General features: G+C 40.6%; 1 protein-coding gene across 3 annotated transcripts in view; it reads right to left on the bottom strand.

The window, feature by feature from the left end:
• MAPRE2 (microtubule associated protein RP/EB family member 2) overlaps positions 1 to 20611 on the bottom strand; it is a 91952-nt gene that overhangs the window by 62367 nt on the left and 8974 nt on the right. For all 3 annotated transcript variants that reach the window (XM_083451669.1, XM_083451671.1, XM_083451670.1), the window contains exon 2: positions 7779 to 7841. The gene's annotated coding sequence lies outside the window, so the exon portion shown is untranslated. The remainder of the gene's footprint in view (positions 1 to 7778; positions 7842 to 20611) is intronic.

Consider the following 20611-nt stretch of genomic DNA (forward strand, 5'->3'; position numbering starts at 1 on the left):
CCTAAGAATGTTTTATGAACAATGACTGCTCTCCTACGCCTTCAGTGCTAAGCTGTCAAGGCACTTGTCCAGCTATCCAGATGCAGCACAGCAAAGCTTTAATTCTCTGAGAATAGAAAGGTGGTTGAGCAGTTAAATTGCCCAAGTACTTGGGGTGACCAAAAACAAATTTTAAAAATGAGATTTTATCTCATCATCCCAGTAATGGAAAGAGTACCGGACTATAACTTTGGATACCCAAGTTAAATTCCCTACTCAGCAGTGAAGATCACTTCAGTGACTCCTCCTTAGTCTAACCAGCCACATTAAGTTGTCTTATGGATAAAATATGTGACGGAGAGCCATATTAAGGTTACCAGATTTTTTTCAATGAATCTGGGGACACTTTTCAACTTCAATGGATTTTGTATGGGGACTGATTTGTAAATCCAGGGACTGTCCCTAGGAAATGGGGACGTCTGGTAACCTTACTATATATGCCATCTTGAGCTCCTTGGAAGGAAGGTAGGATGTAAATGTAATAAATAGATAAATAAACTCAAAGAGCCTAAGCCATTTCTGGATCAATATGGCAACCCTACCTTCTTTTTTTCTACTCAAAAAAAGCCATCCCAGGGTTATACTAGTGCAAACTTAGATAGGGTATGTTTACCAGTGCATGGTATTTCTAATGAATTTTAAGAGTCATCACAGACATACATACAAACTTCCCAGCACTATTCCCTTCCTTGGGCAGGAGCTCATTTTCACACCACATACTCAAGGTGGTGCATATTAGAGCTAAAAACTAGATAGATATTTTAGTCCTCTTTTATGAGGTGTTTGCAATCCCTCCTAGTTGTGTGTTATCTGCAAATCTAAGGATCCTCTCCACCTCAAGTCATTGAAGATTGTTTGGTCCAGGACAGAGTCCTGAGGCACCCAACTTGTAACCTCCCTCAAAAGTTTGATGAGAAACCACTGGTACTCTCTGAGTATGAATTTACAACCAGCTTTGAATCCACTCAGCGGTACAGTGTGCCCAGAGCTTTGATGATCTGCTTTTTCAATCTCATCCCAACAGTGTTTTCCTTTAAAATACGTATATTATTTCTATGGTCAGGTTTATATTTATTCAATGAGAACTTTATTGTGCCAGGAAGCTGGGCAACAAAATGTCATTTAGCAATTGCTCAATAGGCAGATGTAATTAAGCAACTTATTTATGGTACATAAATTCATGGCACATTATAATAACCAATAATGTATTGCTATTTTGCATTATCACATGCATATGCTAGACTAACAAGTAGCAGCTAACAACCATCTTGAGCACATCAGATCAGACACAGTATAAAGCATTTATACTAAGGTTTTGCAGGAAGAGTACATATTTCATTTGCTTACCATAGGCTATTGTAACCACACTGGTTAGCCCACTGAGAATATCTAAATGTTATAATAAATCTCGGGACTTTACTATCAGTTTGATAAACATTTCAGGTAATTTCAGTAGTGACTTTACAAATTACATATCTTTAAGAACAGAATAGTAAAGACACTACAAACTTCCTTCCACACTTCCTGTATATAAAGAGCAAGCCTTCCTATTCTTTTATGATACAATACTGCCATTTCCTGGTACCCTATTTTGTTACTCACAGAAAGGGCCCACAAACATGTATCCTCCACATGAAAGGGATCGACATCGATGTAGAACAAAGGAGTCACTTCCTTTAAGAGAAGCCCCACCACCACCATAAAAAAAAACATCCAACTTGTTGCTTAATTTAGTACTACCATTGCAGATAGCATCATGGTGAGTGGGTCAGGGGAGCCACACAAAAACAGGAGGAGGGAAAGGTAGCGTTGGCAGAGTTCCATCACTATATCTTTTATTATTGGTAGCCTCAGCCATAAGTTTTTTTGGGACAGTCACAAAAGCCAAACTGATCTGGCAGGAAAGAGAGATGACGGTAATGAATTATATAGATGGAAATAGGCAAGTATGCTGAAGTTTATGGCACAGCAGGAAACTAGGCCATATTGTGCTACATACTAGGCTTGTTGCAAACGCAAAAGAACTGATTTGTTCCCAATAATTAACACAGTCTTCAAAAAGGAAAAAGAAAGCCAGTCAATAGAGCTCAGGAACCTGTTTGTAGATCAGCATCATTACCCAAAACTGAGGCTAAGTTGGAGTAGGGAACTGGGTCTGAAAAATGACTTCTTTGTGCCTTTGAGAACTGTAGAGCGCCAAAAGGACATGTTTTAATAGTGAAGGAAGCACTACAAAGGGATGCATGTAGGTGAAGCCTTTCCCTTCAATAGATACTTATGGATAGCGACTGCATGCCTAAACCTTACCAGAGTCAAGACTACTTTCCTTCTGTTCCGCAGTGACACATTCAGACACAACCAAAGTCGTTTATTGCTGGTTTGGCCTTCCTTACATTGTGCAACAGTATAGACCGTGGCAAAGGGCTGTGGTAAGGAAGGGCAGTATGGAAAGCTGAATGAAAATATAAAAACACTAGAAAAGTGTTCTGGAGTTGTGTCACACATTTATCACAGCAGAAAGAAAGAAACAAACATGCCACTATTCCTCTGTGCTAATAAAATCCCACATATTTATATTTAAAAAACTTAAATTTAGGTGTTACATTTTCACGTTTCTCTTATTTGTTATCAATATTTATTACATTTCTATACTGCCCTCTATCTGAGGAATAGGGCAGTTTACAGTGTAACTGGGGATTGTGTACACTGGGTATTAAAAGGGGGTGAAACTATCCCAACTCTATGTCTGAATTTCATGCAAGTTCAAATTCAGTGCACTTTGTGTTGGCTTTCATTTATTTGAAATGTATATCTGAAGTATATATCTGAACACTAGAATTTTTTTATGAGGAATCGCATAAAAAATGTGTTGTGCGTTCTCTGTATTTTTTATCAAGTTTTCCTAAATATATTAGATGGGCTTCATAGAACATTAGCTGTAAATATTACTAGATCCTGTCTTCACATGCAGGGGAAGTCCCTAACACACAGAGGGTTTGAGACTCATTGGCTACCCTCACCTTGATAAGCCAGCCAGTTGAAGCCATTCCTCTGATATGGCTTTTGTTGCATGCTAGCAGCTTCTAAGAGCCACAGGTGAGAGCTGAGTGCAGGGTGGGACCAAAGGTGGACAAACCTTTGCCTTCAGCTGCGGATGGCAAGGAGCAGGTGGCCATGCACTGCCACTCCACCACCTTTCTACCTAGCCTTGGTCCACTGCCTGAGTCATGAGACTTGCTTTGGCTCACTGGAGGAACAGCCCTGCACCCAGTAACCAGAGTAATTTGCTGGGAGGTGGTATGTTCCTATTTATTTCTGGACTCAATTTAAAATGCTAGTCCTAGCCCAGGGGTCAGCAACCTTTTTCAGCAGTGGGCTGGTCCACCGTCCCTCACACCATGTGGTGAGCTGGACTATTTTTTTTGGGGGGGGGGAATGAACAAATTCCTATGCTCCACAAATAACCCACAGATGCATTTTAAATAAAAGGACACATTCTACTCATGTAAAAACACGCTGATTCCCGGACCATCTGGGGGCCGGATTCAGAAGGCGATTGGGCCACATCTGGCCCATGGGCCTTAGGTTGCCTACCCCTGTCTTAGCCTATAAATCTCTAAGAAACTTTGATGAAGTTGGAAGATGGAATCTTCTTTGTGGTCACACCAATATGAATCATTGTAGCGCAAGGGTGGGGAATATTAGGTGTGGTGACCAAACACAAACGCTCCAAGCCCCTCTCTATCTAGCCCTTGGGACCCTCTCCAGGCCATGTTTTTCACTGATGCTTCTCTACAACCAAACAGTCTCTCAACCACCCAGTGCTTTTGCCTGGCGGGATTGTTTCTGTGAACTGAATACTGTACTGTACCTCTAGCTTACCTGAATAGAGGGTAGAGAGTGGAGAGGTGTGGCCGTGTGTAGAAATTTCTGGTTTTTGCATGGCTGGAATGCAGAGCTAATGTGCAAATGAAAGAGTTGCATCTCTTTTCACCCACTTTTCACAACTGACCACACCCACTTTTACTTCTGGTTCCCAAAAGCCTAAATTGTCCACATTTAGGCTGAAATAAGATTCCCTACTGCTATTGTGGAGATTTGCCTAGCTCTTACCAGTTATCTTTCATATAGATATTTAAATTATTTTTATTCAAAAAGGCTTTTAATACCTCATTCTGTTACTGTGTTCAGTGATTTCAACAACTATTTTCCATGCCTAGTTTGTAACCTGCTCTAGCAGAAGGATGGCATATAGATATAAAAATAAATAATGAGTGCATCATATAATTTCTGGCAACTCTACACCCCATGAATAGTTGCAGAGTCAGCCTCATATTCCTTTATTTCAAATATACTATTTTTAGGGGTTTGTTATTGTTTTTCCTTAAGCATGGGAAGACATTGATACTTTCCCCCTTGATGGGGAAATGTTAACTTAAATGGAATGTTTGTTTATACTTCTAGATTGCTTGTTTATTTTAGTAATGGTAAGCTAGGCTCAGTGCCCTTGTAAGGACCTGTTTAAAAACGATCTGAATTTTTTTATACAGCTCCCCCCCCCCCATTCTATTACTGGATATTATCCCTTGGGAGTTATACTAACTGGCTAGTAATAAACCTGCCTCCTAGACAGCACAGTTGAATTCATTCAAACAAGTAATATAAAATTAAGGATGAACATTTGCAATTAATTCTGAATTAACAAAATCTCACTAAATTTTGTAGAATCCTTTATGTGTGATATTGGGAATGTGTTTCTGTTAGATATAGGTTCTAGTTGGAACCCAGAGTTTAGCAAGCATCTTGCAGCAAAAAAATTATTCTCCTTCAAATGTTGGTTATCTTGGAGATCAAGCACACATGGCGATTTCCTTTTACCTTTGTCAAATGATCAAGATGATAGATTCTAGTAGCCCCACCATACATCCTTTAAGCTTTGCATTTTTCCTCTGCTGGCTTCTGTGTGCTGCAGAATAGTATCTTCTTTCTAAAGGGGACCTGCTATTCCACTGACCCCCTGCTGTCTTATTGTTTCTTTGTGCTCCCTCTTCTCTTACTCTCTTGTTGTCTTTAGATTTATCACCTACCCTTTGCAAGGTCTTGGGTTGAGTAACAATCTGTTTCCCTTAAAAAAAGCCCATGCTAGAATGCAAACATAAAGTTAATGGCTCTGTTTCTCTCCATAGACTTCAACCCAGTATGCTGACAGTGGTTGTTATCTGAAAGAGTGTTGTTAGTTGTCCCCCATGTTGCAGAGGCCAACCAGAAGCTGTGCATTTAGTGCCACTGGTTCCATGCTGCAGAAAACCCTTCCAAACAGAGACTCAGCAGGCATCCTTGCTTTTGCCTTTTGACTCTTAAAGACATTTTCATGCTGACAGGGCCTATACAGTTGTTTTGAATTTTCTTGAGTAGCCAGTCATTTCAATGATGGTACTGTACTATTTTTAATGGCTTATCTTTTTATATTATTGTACACTGCACTTATATTTTATGAGAGAGCAGCATATAAATACTTCTATAAATATAAATATATAGCAAACAATATGTTCAACCTAAACTGGTAAAATATTTCAGGCCGCGGGATAAATATAGCTGCATATGAAAATTGTAATTGATTTTACAAGCCCCAGACAAGAACCAATTAAAAGCTTCTGAACAAAACTTGCTACTTCTACAACATCATGATGAAGCCATGTACTGTGAAGTTGCAATGCAGCTTATTATGCTATAAAATATATTGCAATAGATGATGGCATCCCTTTGGGGGGGAAATATTACGTCGCAGGCAGAATTCAATGAGGAATTATTTAGGAAACTGACTGTTGATCTAGGGAAGAGACACTCCCGGAAACATATGGCTTCCAAGATCAGTTTTTATTATCTATGGCACTGTTCTAAGTGGGCTTCTGTAGTCCCTCAGTGGTATTTAACATTCATTCCACTTGTAAGTTATAACACTGCCAGTTTTGATACACTAGCATAGTGTAGTGTAGGTTGTCAGAATTTGTTTTAAGAGCACTAGCAAGAAGCAGATACTCACAAGTAGCAGCTAGACTTAGACCTGCTTTGCATGTAACTCTAAGCCAATGCTGGGAAAGCTGTGAACCTAATGTAGCTGGATCCAAACTCCCACTATCCCTGACTGCAGACCATGCTGGCTGGGGCTGAAATAAGTTGGAGATCAGTAACATCTAGAGGGCCATAGGTTCCCCAGCCCTGTTCAAAGCCAAAGCATGCCTTAGCGTGACTGAGCAAATGTACAAGCTTCCAGTGAGAAGATTGTGGTTGCTTTGCTTCTGTATTGTAACTGTGGGCTAATCTGTCATTTGGCTTACTGTTACATCCTAACCTGGGCTCATGGTTTATCTCCTCCAAACAAACCACAAGCAATGCATCATAGAACAAGTATTGACTGCATCTTATGGTTTGTCTGGAGCAAAATAAACCGTGAGCCCAGGTTTGGCTGCAATGCTAAGCCAAATCACGGTGAAGCTCAAAGCAGTGTGGCAGCAGCAAAACTAGGAGGAGCATAGCAGCTGCAATGTTCTCAATGGGAACCCACATGTTGGCTCATCCAAGCTAAGCCATGGTTTGCTTTCATGTTAAGTGTGAATTGGGCATTAGTGGCATGACAGGCTACATGTTTCTTGAACCATCCGAACAGGCAGCACCTCTGTCTTGCTTGAATTTAACATCAGCTTGTTTCCCTCATCCATCCCCAAACTGCACTAGTTTGAATTTCCACAGGCTTTGAGATTAAAAAAAAAGTGGAGATGAGAGCTGGAAACTCAGAAACATACCAACAAAACTATAGCTTAAACTTCCAGATGACTTTCCCCAGCATTATCATGATAGATGTTTAAGATCAGGAGGTACAATATCGATTCTGTGGAACCCCCTGGAATGGAGCTAAGTCCTGCAGTATCACCTTATGGAAACAATCAAAACAATGCCTCCTAAGCCCAGCCCAAGAGATCCAGAAAGATACCATGGTTGATGGTACTGAAACCAATGAGAGGTCCAGAAAAAACTAGTAGGGTAGCGTTCCCCACATAGGTTATCTTGCTCAAGTCATCTGTCAAGGCAACAAAACTGTTTCATCCCACAACCAAGCTTGAAACCAGATTGGAATTGATGCTTCGTTCAAGTCTACCTTGAGATGACAGGCTGCCCAGCAAGACAGAAAGCATGCATACTTACATACATACATACTACATACTTAAACCAAATTCCATGCTATAGATTTCTCTTGCATTTAAAATCCAGGGCACATAAAAGAAGCGTTAGTTTTTTTAAAAAAAGCATTTTTAGAATAGTACATTCTGCCACAGCATCTTCTTATTTCACGCTTCTATTTTAGAAAGACTTTCTACACATTGCCACCTTGTGGATATATCACCTAACTGTATTATTGTTCTCCAGTCTTCACATCACATTGCTTTTCATGTTTTATACAGCTTGCTGCATATATTGGATTAGTTACTGGATCAGTTAGTTAAGTGAGATACTTAAACTAATATTTTAAAAATCCAATAAAATTCTCAGTCATTTGTCATTATAAATATGGTATGCCATTGAATGGCTTTATTGTTTAGAAATATTGATTGCAATGTTTTTGAATTGTTTTACATGTACTGCCAGCCACTTTAGGCTTCCTGTAGGAAGAAAAAGAAGGTCATAAATATGAAATTCAGTCAATATCTATCTTAGTAATGCAACAAAAACACAAAACTTACTTTGTGCATTCATGCACCTTCCCCAATTGCTAGAATGAAATGATTCTTTGCAGAAATTCAGTTCTGAAAAAGAAAATAAAGCATTGTTTAGCTCAACAAGAAAATCAGAAGCAGCAACCTAAGACATTTGTTTTTACAGAGGCACAGTCATATAGCCATAGAAAGATGAGAAACTATTCATTACAGTGCACACTATCAAACATAGAGCTACTGTTAACAAGATGCATCTCCTATATTGTGATGTTTCCTTGATCTAGGCATAACACATGTCTGAAATCTGAAAAACACAAAAGGTAATTGGAAAGACAGACTGTAATCACTTCTCCATTCTAATGAGCAGGCCCCACTAAGCCCTGGGAATTCAACATGGTGCAATCCTTACACAATTATTTATATAAATAGTTAGAGTGTGAATACCCATAGGACACATCAGGATATCTGTATGAATGTTACATCATGCTGCAGTACAAAGGTGTTTATCTCCAAGATAAAAAACACACACACAGAGAAACTGTTCAGAGATGTTTGAACCTAAGCAAAAAACAAAAAGTGCTTTATATGTCTTCTCCAGAATAAAACACTGGTTGATAGCCTAAATGTGAAAATGCTGAAACTCAGGCCTGGAATATAAAATGAAGGATATGGCAGACAAGCAGTGTGGCTGGCTCTCTGGATTGGTTGTAGGTAAGAAAGCAGGCAGGTGCAGGGTGGGCTGAGGGCAGACTGAAGTTGGTGGGACGATTCCCATGCAGCAGTAATATCTCACCTTGTTCTTCTTTTGGTATCTGTACACATGGAAAAGCACTATTTGTTTGCAACGTTCAGTCATGTAACACAGGTATCTGGGGTAGCTAAATACTTAGCCACCTCACAGCCATCTTCTAGTTGCTATGGTTAGGTAAGATTTGTTCTCCTTGCACCCTCCAAACAGATTGCCTCTCAGGACACAGAGATCCTTCAGATTCATAGTGAAGCAATACTTTCCCCTCTTGAATGGCAACATTCAAAAATGCGTCAAGTGAACTGATATTACCCTTCATTTACTTTCCAGTTCTTAACAGCTTCCATTCGCTTCAGCATATCACTTGATATCTTCCAAGTACAAGCTGTCAGTTCCCCTGAAACTCTTACCCCCGAGCACCAAGACCTTGCCACATTTCCTTTCCAACACTTTCATGCACATGACAGAAAGGTGCAATTTTAATTTCCCAGTTATATGGAGTGCTAAACCAAGTGATTTCAATGATTAATATTCATTAAATGATGCATGGAATAGGAAGCTACTTAAGGAAGCAGGACAAAAAGCTGAGTCAGATCATTGCTCCATCTCACTGAGTATTGTCCAATGCAGCCAACGTGGTGCCCTCCAGGTGTTGTTGGGACTACAACTCCTATCAGTGCCAGTCAACAATGGTCAGAGACAATGGAAGCCACAGCCCATCAACTATTGCTGACCCTGCGCCACATATATATTTGTGTGGCTGGAACATGCCCTTGAGCTATAGTGTAGTGGATGGTAGGGAGGGTGTGAAAGTCTGTGCAGAAGCTGGCCTAGTGTACAAAGATAAAATTCACACCCATTGCTCTGCTTGCTTTTGCCTCTGGCTTCATCCACCACTGGTGTGTGCCCCTCAGAAGATTGCTCAGCAAGGAATGGAGTCCCCAAGCTGAAAAAGGATTCTCAGCCCTGATTTAGGTGGAGGATCATTCTCTGAAGAGAAACTCCCTTAAGCTATTAGCTCACCTCAGTTCTCCAATCTTAGAAGCACACACTACTATGTGTTCCATTACAACAAATGAAAATGTATTACAAGCCAGGCACAAAAGCTCTGCAAGATAAGGGAGACCACTAACTTCTGGACTATACCAGGTTCCTTGACTGATACATGGTAACCTTCTGGCTTGTCAACCTAGTTTGTGTGTGTGCACAAGTAGGATAGCACTAGGGGCTCTGTTTTTGTGTGTGTGTGTGTGTGTGTGTGTGTGTGTGTGTACGCGCGCGCACATACCTAGCACCAATTGAAGAGGGAAGATAAAGGCTTTCTAACTTATGCTTTTATTCACAAATCTCTTAGTTATTTCATTTTGGTTGGGGCAGGCAGTGTGGTACCCTCCAGATGTTTTGGACTCCAATATCCACCAGTTCCAGTCAGCATGGTCAGAGATCAGGGATGGTGGGAGTTGTAGCTCAAGAAGGTCTGCATGGAATCATGTTGACTATTTTTGCCTCAATGAGTTGGCAGTTGGATGCCTCCCTCTCTTCTTGTCATCAGAGGTTTCCTCTGCCAATCTCTGGTAAAATCAATTCTGCCCAGCAGCAACTCCTCTGCCTCAACTCAATTTGGGATATCAAGCAGGCCACATTTTTCTTCTGTGTTCAGGGAATCCGACATCTTACAAGGTTGAAGGTATGACATATTATGTCAGTTGTTTTGCTTTGAGAAATCATGATGAGGTGCAAAAAGCAATGAAAGGCACTGAAGCATCACTTCCAGACCACTGAAAATTCTACCCATTTGCCACCCCTGCCACCTGTACTGCCTTGCTTTGGTTGCTGACCGTTCTCCAGGCATAGCATACTTATAGACTTGGAAGGCTAATTTGCCAGTGGTACCATCAGGGCAGGACTTTGGGGCAGGTATCCGGAGCCTCACTCAGCAGAATGAGGTTCCCCCAAACTCATCAGGGTTGGCTTACCACAATTTGAAGTGAATGAAGCAATACAGCCATCTAAAGAAGGGAGGCCCTATTAAACTACCAAGTTCAGAGTCTGAGGTTACTGAACTGTACTACTGAACTTGATTTAGAAAGGGGGAGTGAATTAGATAAAAAGTTGATAATCTTAGGATGTTGGATCAATGGCAGTTTTCTATACAGTCCTGTTCATGATCCACCTCTGTGGAAAACCACAAAAAAATGGAGATACCACCAAAAACCAATGCAAAGAGAACTGAGAAGTTCCATAGAAAATTGATTCACATACACACAAAATTTAAAAGCCACAGTGAGTCTTCTGCTACACAGATCTACTTTTGAAGAGAAATGGGGGGGGGGGATGCTTTTTGCACGTATTGCATAGAACTATCACAGTAATCACAAACAATCGTCTTATGTTCCACTGTATTCTCTCCCATCATTATTATTTGCCCCAGCCTATGAGCCAGTTCTTTCATTATAGGAGCCACATGGCTGCCACTCCCTTCTTACTCCACCCCACACTCCCCATAGCAACATAAGAATGTAGGGAACAACATGGGAGGGAAGGACATGATTGTATGGAAAAAATGATGCTGGCATCAGAGTGTGGAGGATTACCATGGCTCTTGCAGTGAGATCCTTCCATGTGGTTTCTATGTGGTATGGGGCCCTCAAAGAGAAGTAACCACTAAGCTCTTGTAATATAAGAACAAAAGGGCAGAACATAAGAGCAAAAAGTCTGAAGCATGGGGGGGGAATCCACCCAGATGATGTGAAGATGTTCTAGATCTTCTATTGCTCAGGACGCATGCAATGTATATGTTTTTCCCACCCCAACAATAGCCAAAGTCCATAAATTCTTTAGAGTAACAAGCTTTCATGTTATCAGTCCACATATACAGGATATTCACTTCCACACTCAGGGGCTGGGGTGCCTATTAGAGGGAATGATAGAACTGCAGAGACATTCCAGACCAGTCTGTACAGGTAAGTAAAGGACTCAGAACTCTGTTAATGTCACATCAAAGACACCAGGGACAGAGCTACATTAGTAAAGAAATAGTGTTTTAAATGCATTATAACACTGGGACACCAGATGGTGCTGTGGAGTTCCATCTTTCACCAATGTGCTTTCCCATTACAGTGATACCTTGGGTTACAGATGCCTCAGGTTACGCGATTTTGGGCTGTGCATTGCGCTGAACCCGAAAGTACCAGAACGGGTTACTTCCAGGTTTTGGTGCTCACGCATGCACAGTAGTGCTAAATCGTGCTTTGTGCAGAAGCACCGAATCACGACCCGCACGCGCAGACGTGGCGCTGTGGGTTGTGAACACTGCGAGTTTCGAATGTGCCTCCCACACAGATCACATTAGCAACCCGAGGGTCCACTGTATGAGGTTTACAACACGTTTTCCCGAAACATTTTTTTGATGTGTCTAGATCCAGTCCGGTACTGCTAGATTGTTACTCCAGTGCTGACGGTCAAATAATGACTTATGCAAATATAAAGACGGTGCTACTGGGCTGGTTTAGGCAGCAATCCTAAACATGCATTATGAAATCAGTTCCATGGAACTTAGTAGGACTTCATTCCAAACAAACTTGTTTAAGACTGGATTGTTAGTTTCAGAACTTGATAACCATCCACTTAAATGCCCAGTAGACACACACAGAAGCAGCAACACGAGAAACTTTTCACTGTAGAAAACAATATGTGAGATTATTTTTAGTGCCGTTAAAGTCTCTGCAATAAATGTACTTTAAAGCTCTTACCAACATTATGTCCCCTAATCTTCAGGGCCAAGGATACCACTTTTCATTACCAATGAGCCTGACAAGCATTCATCTGAACAACTCTCACTTGAGCCCTCTGGTGCTCAATTGATTTCACAGTGAGTTAAGAGCTTGCAGCACCTGACATTCCATAACAAGATCTATAGAATTCGCTCAAGGCCACAGGCAGAACTGTCGAAGTTCTCCATCATGCTGTCTAAAGATGTCTTCAAAATTTTCATAGGCAAGTGATCATATCCATAGGAATACAGTCATAAATATTTTATTGGTTACTATTAAACCATGGACACCAGAGCAAGCAGAACAAGTATGTTCACATACATGGTAGCCTTTTGTAATTGTAAGTAAGCCTATGCAAAGCTATCCAAACTGCTTCCAGATTAGAATACTAGTTGATGTAGTTTCTTGTGCTGAACTTAACTGAACAAAAGCTATCTATCTCACAGTCAAATTAAGTAGGACATCAGTGATGCATTAATACAATTCCAATGTCTCTTTGCTCTCTCAGTCTTTTTGCTAATTGTAGCCACTGGGCATTCAAAGTTGGATCAGATTGTGTCAGGAGGGCGGAAGGCCCTTAACGGCTACTTTCAGCCAAAGGGAGAGAAAGAGACAGATGCCTTCACACATCTAACACCATGTCGAGTTTGGCTCCCAGCTATGTAGTTTTGCTCACAAATATCTTATCAGAACACTCTTGTGGTATTTCAGCCCCAGGAACTTGACTTTCTGAAGTATCAAGGAGTCAGGGGTTATTAAAGTGAACACCAGGTTAACTGACTGATATAATAACATGAAAAGGCCCTGCTCCATTTGCTTTTGTCCAGAGACAGCTCTGTAAATCAAAAGAGGCAACCTGTTTCAAAGTTAGCCTCTATTCTGCATTTCTATTCCCAGTCCAACCATTGCTCCAAGGCCCAGATCCTAGCAGCAAGTGATCATGCACTGAGGCACACATCCACATGGAAAAATGTTAAGTGGGACTCAGCTGCATACACAGCAATTTCTGTTATTAGTCTAGAAGTTATGGTTCCTGAATATATGCTCGCATGGAGAACATAAAGCACTGCCTGCTTTTGTGAATCAGTTCTATGGTATATTTAAAGCACTGCCCAAAATCATTCTTTCTTTTTCCTTCAGGATAACCTTTGAGTGTCCATAAATGCATACAAAATGTCCTAGGTTAAAATTGTGGCTATTCCAATTAAAAGTACCATGGGAGGCTGAGAAAGATTTATTCCCAAGACTTTGGAGAGCTATTGCCAAAGCAGACAGTTCTAGATGGACAAACAGTCTGGCTAAGTATAAAGTATCTGTATAAGATGACATTTATGGATTTATTAATCCAAGCACCATTCCAGAGTGCGTTTCCTGCGTTTTAAAATGCTAAAGGAAAAAGGCCGAGAATCTTTAGAAAGGTTCTTCAAAACATGGGGAAACAGCCATTGCCGATTCCTTCTCAGCAACCATCAGTGCATCCTGAAATTATTCTGCATCTGGCAGAGACTATTGTAATTAAGTATTCCTACCATCCCCTGAAATCCACCTTAACACTATTACACACAACAGACTTTGAAGTCTCCCAACAAACATCATGCCCAGGCAGGACAAGTGCAAGACATTCCACCATCTCAAGATGGGATGGTGTTGCCACCACCTTCTCCTCATTTTCCCCGCTGCCACCTCTTCCATCTTCCTTCTCTTCCTCCAGTGCTGCTGCTACTCCCCCATGCTGCCAACAAAGTGGCAGCAGTGCAGACATTCCATGTCTTGCACAAAGGGGTCATTCCACAGAGAGAAGCATTGTGGGCAAGGTTGCCTAGAGGGCACATATGCCGCTGATGCTTAACCACAATGGTGGCAAATTTCCTGTCTAAAGTTACATGAAACCTTTAAAAGTATCTGGACTATTCCAGTTTCTTTACTGTGAAGTAGAAACAATAACCCAAAGACATACTGAGACTTTTAAAAGGACGTAGCTACACTTACAGCCAGCATTAAAAATGTTATTTTATAAAAGCAACTGTAGCTATGATCAGATCTCTAACAGCAAGACTATGAGTATGATCAGTAGGAAGAATTGGAGGACAGAGTGATATATGTTGCTACCCTCAACACTGAACCTGCCCTGATTTAAACCATTTATTCATGGCTGAGATCAGACACCATCCCTTCGCTTGCAGATGGGAAGTCTGGAATCTTACTTGCTGATTTTACTAGCTCTGACTTGTGACTTAGTTACCGGGGACAGAAGCCCACTGGAGTAAGGAAGCCAGTATGTAAAGAAGAAGAAGAAGAGTTTGGATTTGATATCCCGCTTTTCACTCCCTTTAAGGAGTCTCAAAGTGGCTAACATTCTCCTTTCCCTTCCTCCCCCACAACAAACACTCTGTGAGGTGAGCGGGGCTGAGAGACTTCAGAGAAGTGTGACTGGCCCAAGGTCACACAGCAGCTGCATGTGGAGGAGTGGAGACGCGAACCCAGTTCCCCAGATTACATGACTACCACTCTTAACCACTACACCACACTGGCTCTCAAAGTATCCCTATTCCAAAAAGGATAGAGTTGTTACTTTTTAAAAAACAACAACAATAACACCAAACAAGCCAGGGATCTGTTCTATGTAGAAATGCAGTAAGGAATTGTATTTTGTAGTGATGTTCAACAGATGATCAGCAATGCCAGGAACAAAGAAGGGTTGCTTTCTAATAGGTCAGTTGAAAGGGAAATGGATTAACGGCTCCATCCAACTGAGTGTGATTCATTTCAAAGAACAAAAGCAGTGCCAGTAACCAGTAGCTCTTTTCAAGTAGAAGAAAACAATATCTATGTCCCCATTCAGGAAGATGTCTGGCTGCCAAGAAATCATCAGTGTTTTAGGTCCTATCACTTTGCAACCTTATCAAAGTATTCTGTTTCCTTTTCCATCACATTTGTTTGCCAGCTGAAGCCCAGAACAAACTCAGCATAAAACAACCTCTGCAAAACACATGAATCAAACCATAAAATGCAGGCTTATTAGAAACCTCAAATGTGTAATCTTTTTGACAATTACATCTTATGCAACAAAAGTTAATAGTTTCAGAAAACTTCACTTGGATAAGGAAATCTGATTTAAGCACAGACCTGTAATTAAATATTATACAGTTACTCAGATATTATAAACATTAGTTATTGAAACTTTGAAGTAAAAGTACAAATAGCACATAATAGTTATCACAAACAACTATCAGAAGAGGACAAATGTCACTATGCTATTTAAATAAACTCAAACACAATGCTGTAAATGACACAAAATGACTATAAATATTATTACTAAATTGCAGTAGACTGTTGCAGAGTAATTTTTTGTGTGTAAATATACACAGTATGCAATACTGAGCACAAAGAACAGTTTCAACCTACAGTCATCTGACTGGACCAAAAAAGACTGTCAAACACCTTAGTGGTAAAGTTTATTTTAGTGTGCTTACAAAATTGAAAAGCAGTGTAAAAATGTTTCAGATACTGTAACTGCAAACTGAACTTCAGCTATGTGTATCTAGGTTCTGCAGTTTCTGCTCTCTGCTACAAAAGTCAGACCACACTCATTTCTTCTTCAACCCAAATCCTTTAGGAGACAACAGCTGCCAGCTAGACTGCAGAGCAATGAACCACGAGGTGACAATCTAACAACAGGAGATGTCTCCTGGTTAGCAGCCGTATCTGTACCTGGGATTACAACCACTGATAGCATTATTTGACGTATGCATATCTAGTGGCTCTGCACTGAGGAACTCAATGGAGATCAAGGCAGCATTGATCATGTGACATGAAAGGACAGGAGGGTATTAGAAATTTAAGGATTTCATTTGATAAGGGTTTGTCATTCTGTGGCTGCATACACACCATACAAAGCACCCACCCACACCAGGTCATGGGAATTGTGGGTGTTGGGAACTGTAGCTCTGTGAGAGGTAAATTACAGCTCCCAAGAGCCTTTTTGGAGGGGGTGCAGATGTGCTTTAAATGTATGGTGTGTATACAGCTATGTGCTCAATGTTGCAATGCTATGCACACATCTCTATGAGAAAGATCCGCTGAATAAAGGGCATTGCCTGGTCTTCTTTTCAGCAACCTTACTATTCACCCAGGCCTTTTAAAATTTAAGTTTCCTTTATCACTGCTACAACCAACAAAATGTAGTACACCTCCATAACAAACAGCTTTGTATAAACTCTCTTCTAGTCCATGCTTTATATGGAAAATGCCCTAAAGCCCAGAGTAAGAAAGACATGTGTTCTAATACTGACTCAGAAAGAGCAGCAATCATTGCAGAACCAATACAGGAAGTAGCAGCAACAGAGGAGGAGCTGCAGTGAGAAAAGTTGCTGATAGACAGAAAGGGAGAATCAGTCCAGAGAACTGATTCTTCAAGACAGTTGATGACCTTTTGCTACAATGCACAAACTCCATTTACCGTATTTTTTGCTCTATAAGACTCACGTTTTCCCTCCTAAAAAGTAAGGTGAAATGTGTGTGCGTCTTGTGGTGCGAATGCATGCTGCGCAGCTATCCCAGAAGCCAGAACAGCAAGAGGGATTGCTGCTTTCACTGCACAGTGATCCCTCTTGCTGTTCTGGCTTCTGAGATTCAGAATATTTTTTTTTCTTGTTTTCCTCCTCCAAAAACTAGGTGCGTCTTGTGGTCTGGTGTATCTTATAGAGCGAAAAATACGGTAAATGCAGGCACACTTAACATAAACAGGTTAAGATGTATCTTGGATGCTCTGAAACCACTGCATAGCGTAGGGCAGCTTTTGCCCAAAGGGTACCCTCTTAATGTTTTGGACTACAACTCCCATCAACCCCAACCAGCATGTGCTGGTGTAGGACATCAGAAAATCAAAAGGTATTACAGTAGAAGGCACTATGACACCAGTTAGGATCAAAGGACTCTAAGCTACAGCAAGCATGCAATTAGATGCAGGGCAGCCCCTATGAGTTCCACGTGGAAAGGATAGTATTAATACTTTCTTACATGGGATGCACAAGAAAATAATGGCATCCACTTCTTTACTCAAGTTTTGCAGTGTTTCTAAATCCTAGAGAGTCCATTACATTCTGCAAAGATGGATATAAAAAACTAACTCCGTTGCTTACCTTGCATTATTCAGCATAAGAGGCGTTTAAAGAGCTATTCCATACAGTGAAGATTTTGAAGTGCCTTGGCATGGGAACCACAAAATCAGGCAATAAGCAAACCACAGTACAATTATAAGGATGAATACAGTGCTTTAAAGCTTTCTTTAAAATACAGCAAGCCACCCAGAGAAGCATCTTTTCTAAGGCTGCTCATGGGGTAGAGATTCACATTTTCACCTTTCCTAACTTTGCCTAGAGTTAGCATAGAATAGCCTTCCCCAACCTCATGCCTTCCAGAGGTCCCCATCTGCTCCAGCCAGCACAATCATCCCAATCAGGTTTTGTTTACAGTGGTACCTTGGGTTACATACGCTTTGGGTTACAGACGCTTCAGGTTACAGACTCCACTAACCCAGAAATAGTACCACAGGTTAAGAACTTTGCTTCAGGATGAGAACAGAAATCGTCTCCGGTGGCACGGCGGCAGCAGGAGGGCCCATTAGCTAAAGTGGTGCTTCATGTTAAGAACAGTTTCAGGTTAAGAATGGACCTTCAGAACGAATTAAGTTCTTAACCCAAGGTACGACTGTACTGGTGGAGTGGCAAACAGGTTTTGTGTATCAGTTTAAAGGGTATGGAGAAAGAGTAGCCCACACTACACAACCAATGTACAGACGTTATTTTATAATTTATGATCTACATGTGACCTGATGCACACCGACACATTTACTCAGAAATAAGCCCCATTGAGTTCAATAGGCACCACTCCTAGCCCAGCTAAATGGTGTGTATCTGGGAGTACTGCAATCCATTGCTGTTCATTATTTCAATGCTGTATTAAAAAAACATGAGAAGTCTGACAGAAGGTAATTTCTAAAGCAATGTTAGTTTGCTTTAAAAAGAAAAGAAAAAAGCCCAGTGATTTTTCACACTTTCTTGGTTTGCCCACATCTCTGTCATAGCCAAAGTTGTTTTATATCTCATTAGTTCCTACCCAGAATGGGGAAGTAATTCTGACTTTTCATCAGTTATGCCATCACTGAGATTAGAATACTGTCTGTAGGCCTTCTGGAGTGGAATCCACATATGAGCTATCTGGTGGTGTTCCAACATCTAGCCACGTCCGTCCCTAACATTTTACATTTGTCTCATATACTTTCACAGGCTATGCATTTCCTAACAAGAACTGCACAAGCAACAGCCCACCAACTACTACCTTAACCACTTCCTTTGTTTAAGCCTGATGACAGGGCTTTCCTTCCTGAAGTGAATTAGCAAGCAAGGACTTTATTCTGAAGCCCCTCATTTACCAACACTTTCCCTTTTTGATATCTTTATCTAGCTTTGGAAGAAAGTAAGAAAGTAAGAGACAGTTTGAAAGTATTATTTAGACTGCAACCTTTTAATAACTACTTTGGAGTAAGTTCTATTAAACTCGGAGGGATGAATTTAGAAGTAAAATTGATAGGTCTTTACTGCTACATAAATCAATATCCATATTTTCAGCATCACAAACTAACTATTTCTTGCCTCGATTTTTAACTAGACTTTAACTAGTAGCCTTGGGAGTCAAGCTGGATGATATTAGGAGTTGGTTAGAAGAGAGAAAAGAAAGAAGAAAACAGCTTAGGAGAGACAGGGAAGGAAGTAACTATGCTTGCAGTTCTGCTTACCTGGGAGTAAGCCCCACTGGATTCAATGTAACTTACGCCATGGCTAAGGAGCACACTGTAACTAACAGCACCATGCATTTAAAGGTTATTCAATGCACTATAGAACACATGACTCCCTCACAGAATCCTAGGAAGTGTAGTTTCCCCCCCCACAGAGCTTCAATTACCAGCACTCTTAAACTACACTTCCCAGGATTCTTTGGGGGCTGGAGTCATGTGTTTTGAATATGTGTTGAATAAGCTTTAAATGTATGGTGTGGATCTGCCCCACCTGGGGCATTCAGAAAGAAGGGGATAGAGCTGTCTCCTGCTTTCTTTTTACCCCTCTGCACTGCAATTTTATAGAAAAAAGCTTTGGTTTAGCTAGTTTTAAAAATTGTACTCCTGGGAAATACCATTGATTATAAATAGCTTCAACTCAAAGTTTGTTTGTTTGGCACTATGATTCACAATTTCTTTGAACAGATTTAATGACTCATGTACCATAGCATACGGTATAAGGAAAATGTGGTTTAAAACCCATCTAACGAAGTTTAATGTTGTCCTTCAATACTTGTTAATTTCAAGATGTCTTCACCATTTTAGTGAGGATCCCATAGGGAACTTGAGATGTTGTATGTGAAAGTAATGGAATGTGTATTATTAAAAATTTCCCTAGGTCTAGCTGCATACAGAAAGTAATAGCAAGCATGTCCTGTTCTCCTTTCCCAAGTCATTAACTTCCTCCCTTAAGCATTTCATTTGCTAGGTGGCCTTAGCTTTGCTTTGTCATACCAGATTGTGAAACTAAGTATTAAACTTAGATGTAAAAGAAGGAATCTTTTTCTGATGTTAATCTAATAAAAAGAAAGAGATCAGCTACAAGTTGGAGTAGCTCAGTTGGTAGAGCATGAGGCTCTTAATCTTAGGGTCGTCGGTTTGAGTCCCATGTTGGGCAAAAGATTTCTGCACTGCAGAGGGTTGGACTAGATAATCCTCGGGGTCCCTTCCAACTCTACTATTATTCCAAGTTACAAAGCTGTTACAACTCAGAGAATAAGTGCCATTATAACTGCAAGAAAGGTTACTCTAAAATTAAATGCAACTTCGCAGTTTGATAGAAGGCGTATATGATATGAGCTGAGTCATATTTCTATCATCTTTGATAAAGATGAAATTAACTGAAAATAGTTGTTTATATTTTAGCAATTATCATTTAATATCTCATTTACTGAAGTCTAGGGCAAAAGTCTAGGCTGTAGTAAGTTGCACTACAGACAAGCTTTATTTGCTTAGATAGACTAAAAGGTAAAAACTTCAGTATTTTAATTAGGGAGGCATTAATGAAATCCAGAAGCCCCAGATTCTCCCCCACATCCATTTTAGTCATTATGGTCCCCATGCTGTTAAGGGGGCTTCCCCCTGTAATTCAAACACTGCAAAATTTCCTACAAAAGCACACTGTCACATTGGCAGAAATCCTGTTTACTGTTATCCACAGTTAATTGCAAAGTCCTGCAATTCCATTCTGCTATGGCAATAGCTTTGGGTTCACTGTACAAGA

This window comes from Podarcis tiliguerta (assembly GCF_965153285.1).
Source record: "Podarcis tiliguerta genome assembly, chromosome: 7".
NCBI classification, from domain to species: domain Eukaryota; kingdom Metazoa; phylum Chordata; class Lepidosauria; order Squamata; family Lacertidae; genus Podarcis; species Podarcis tiliguerta.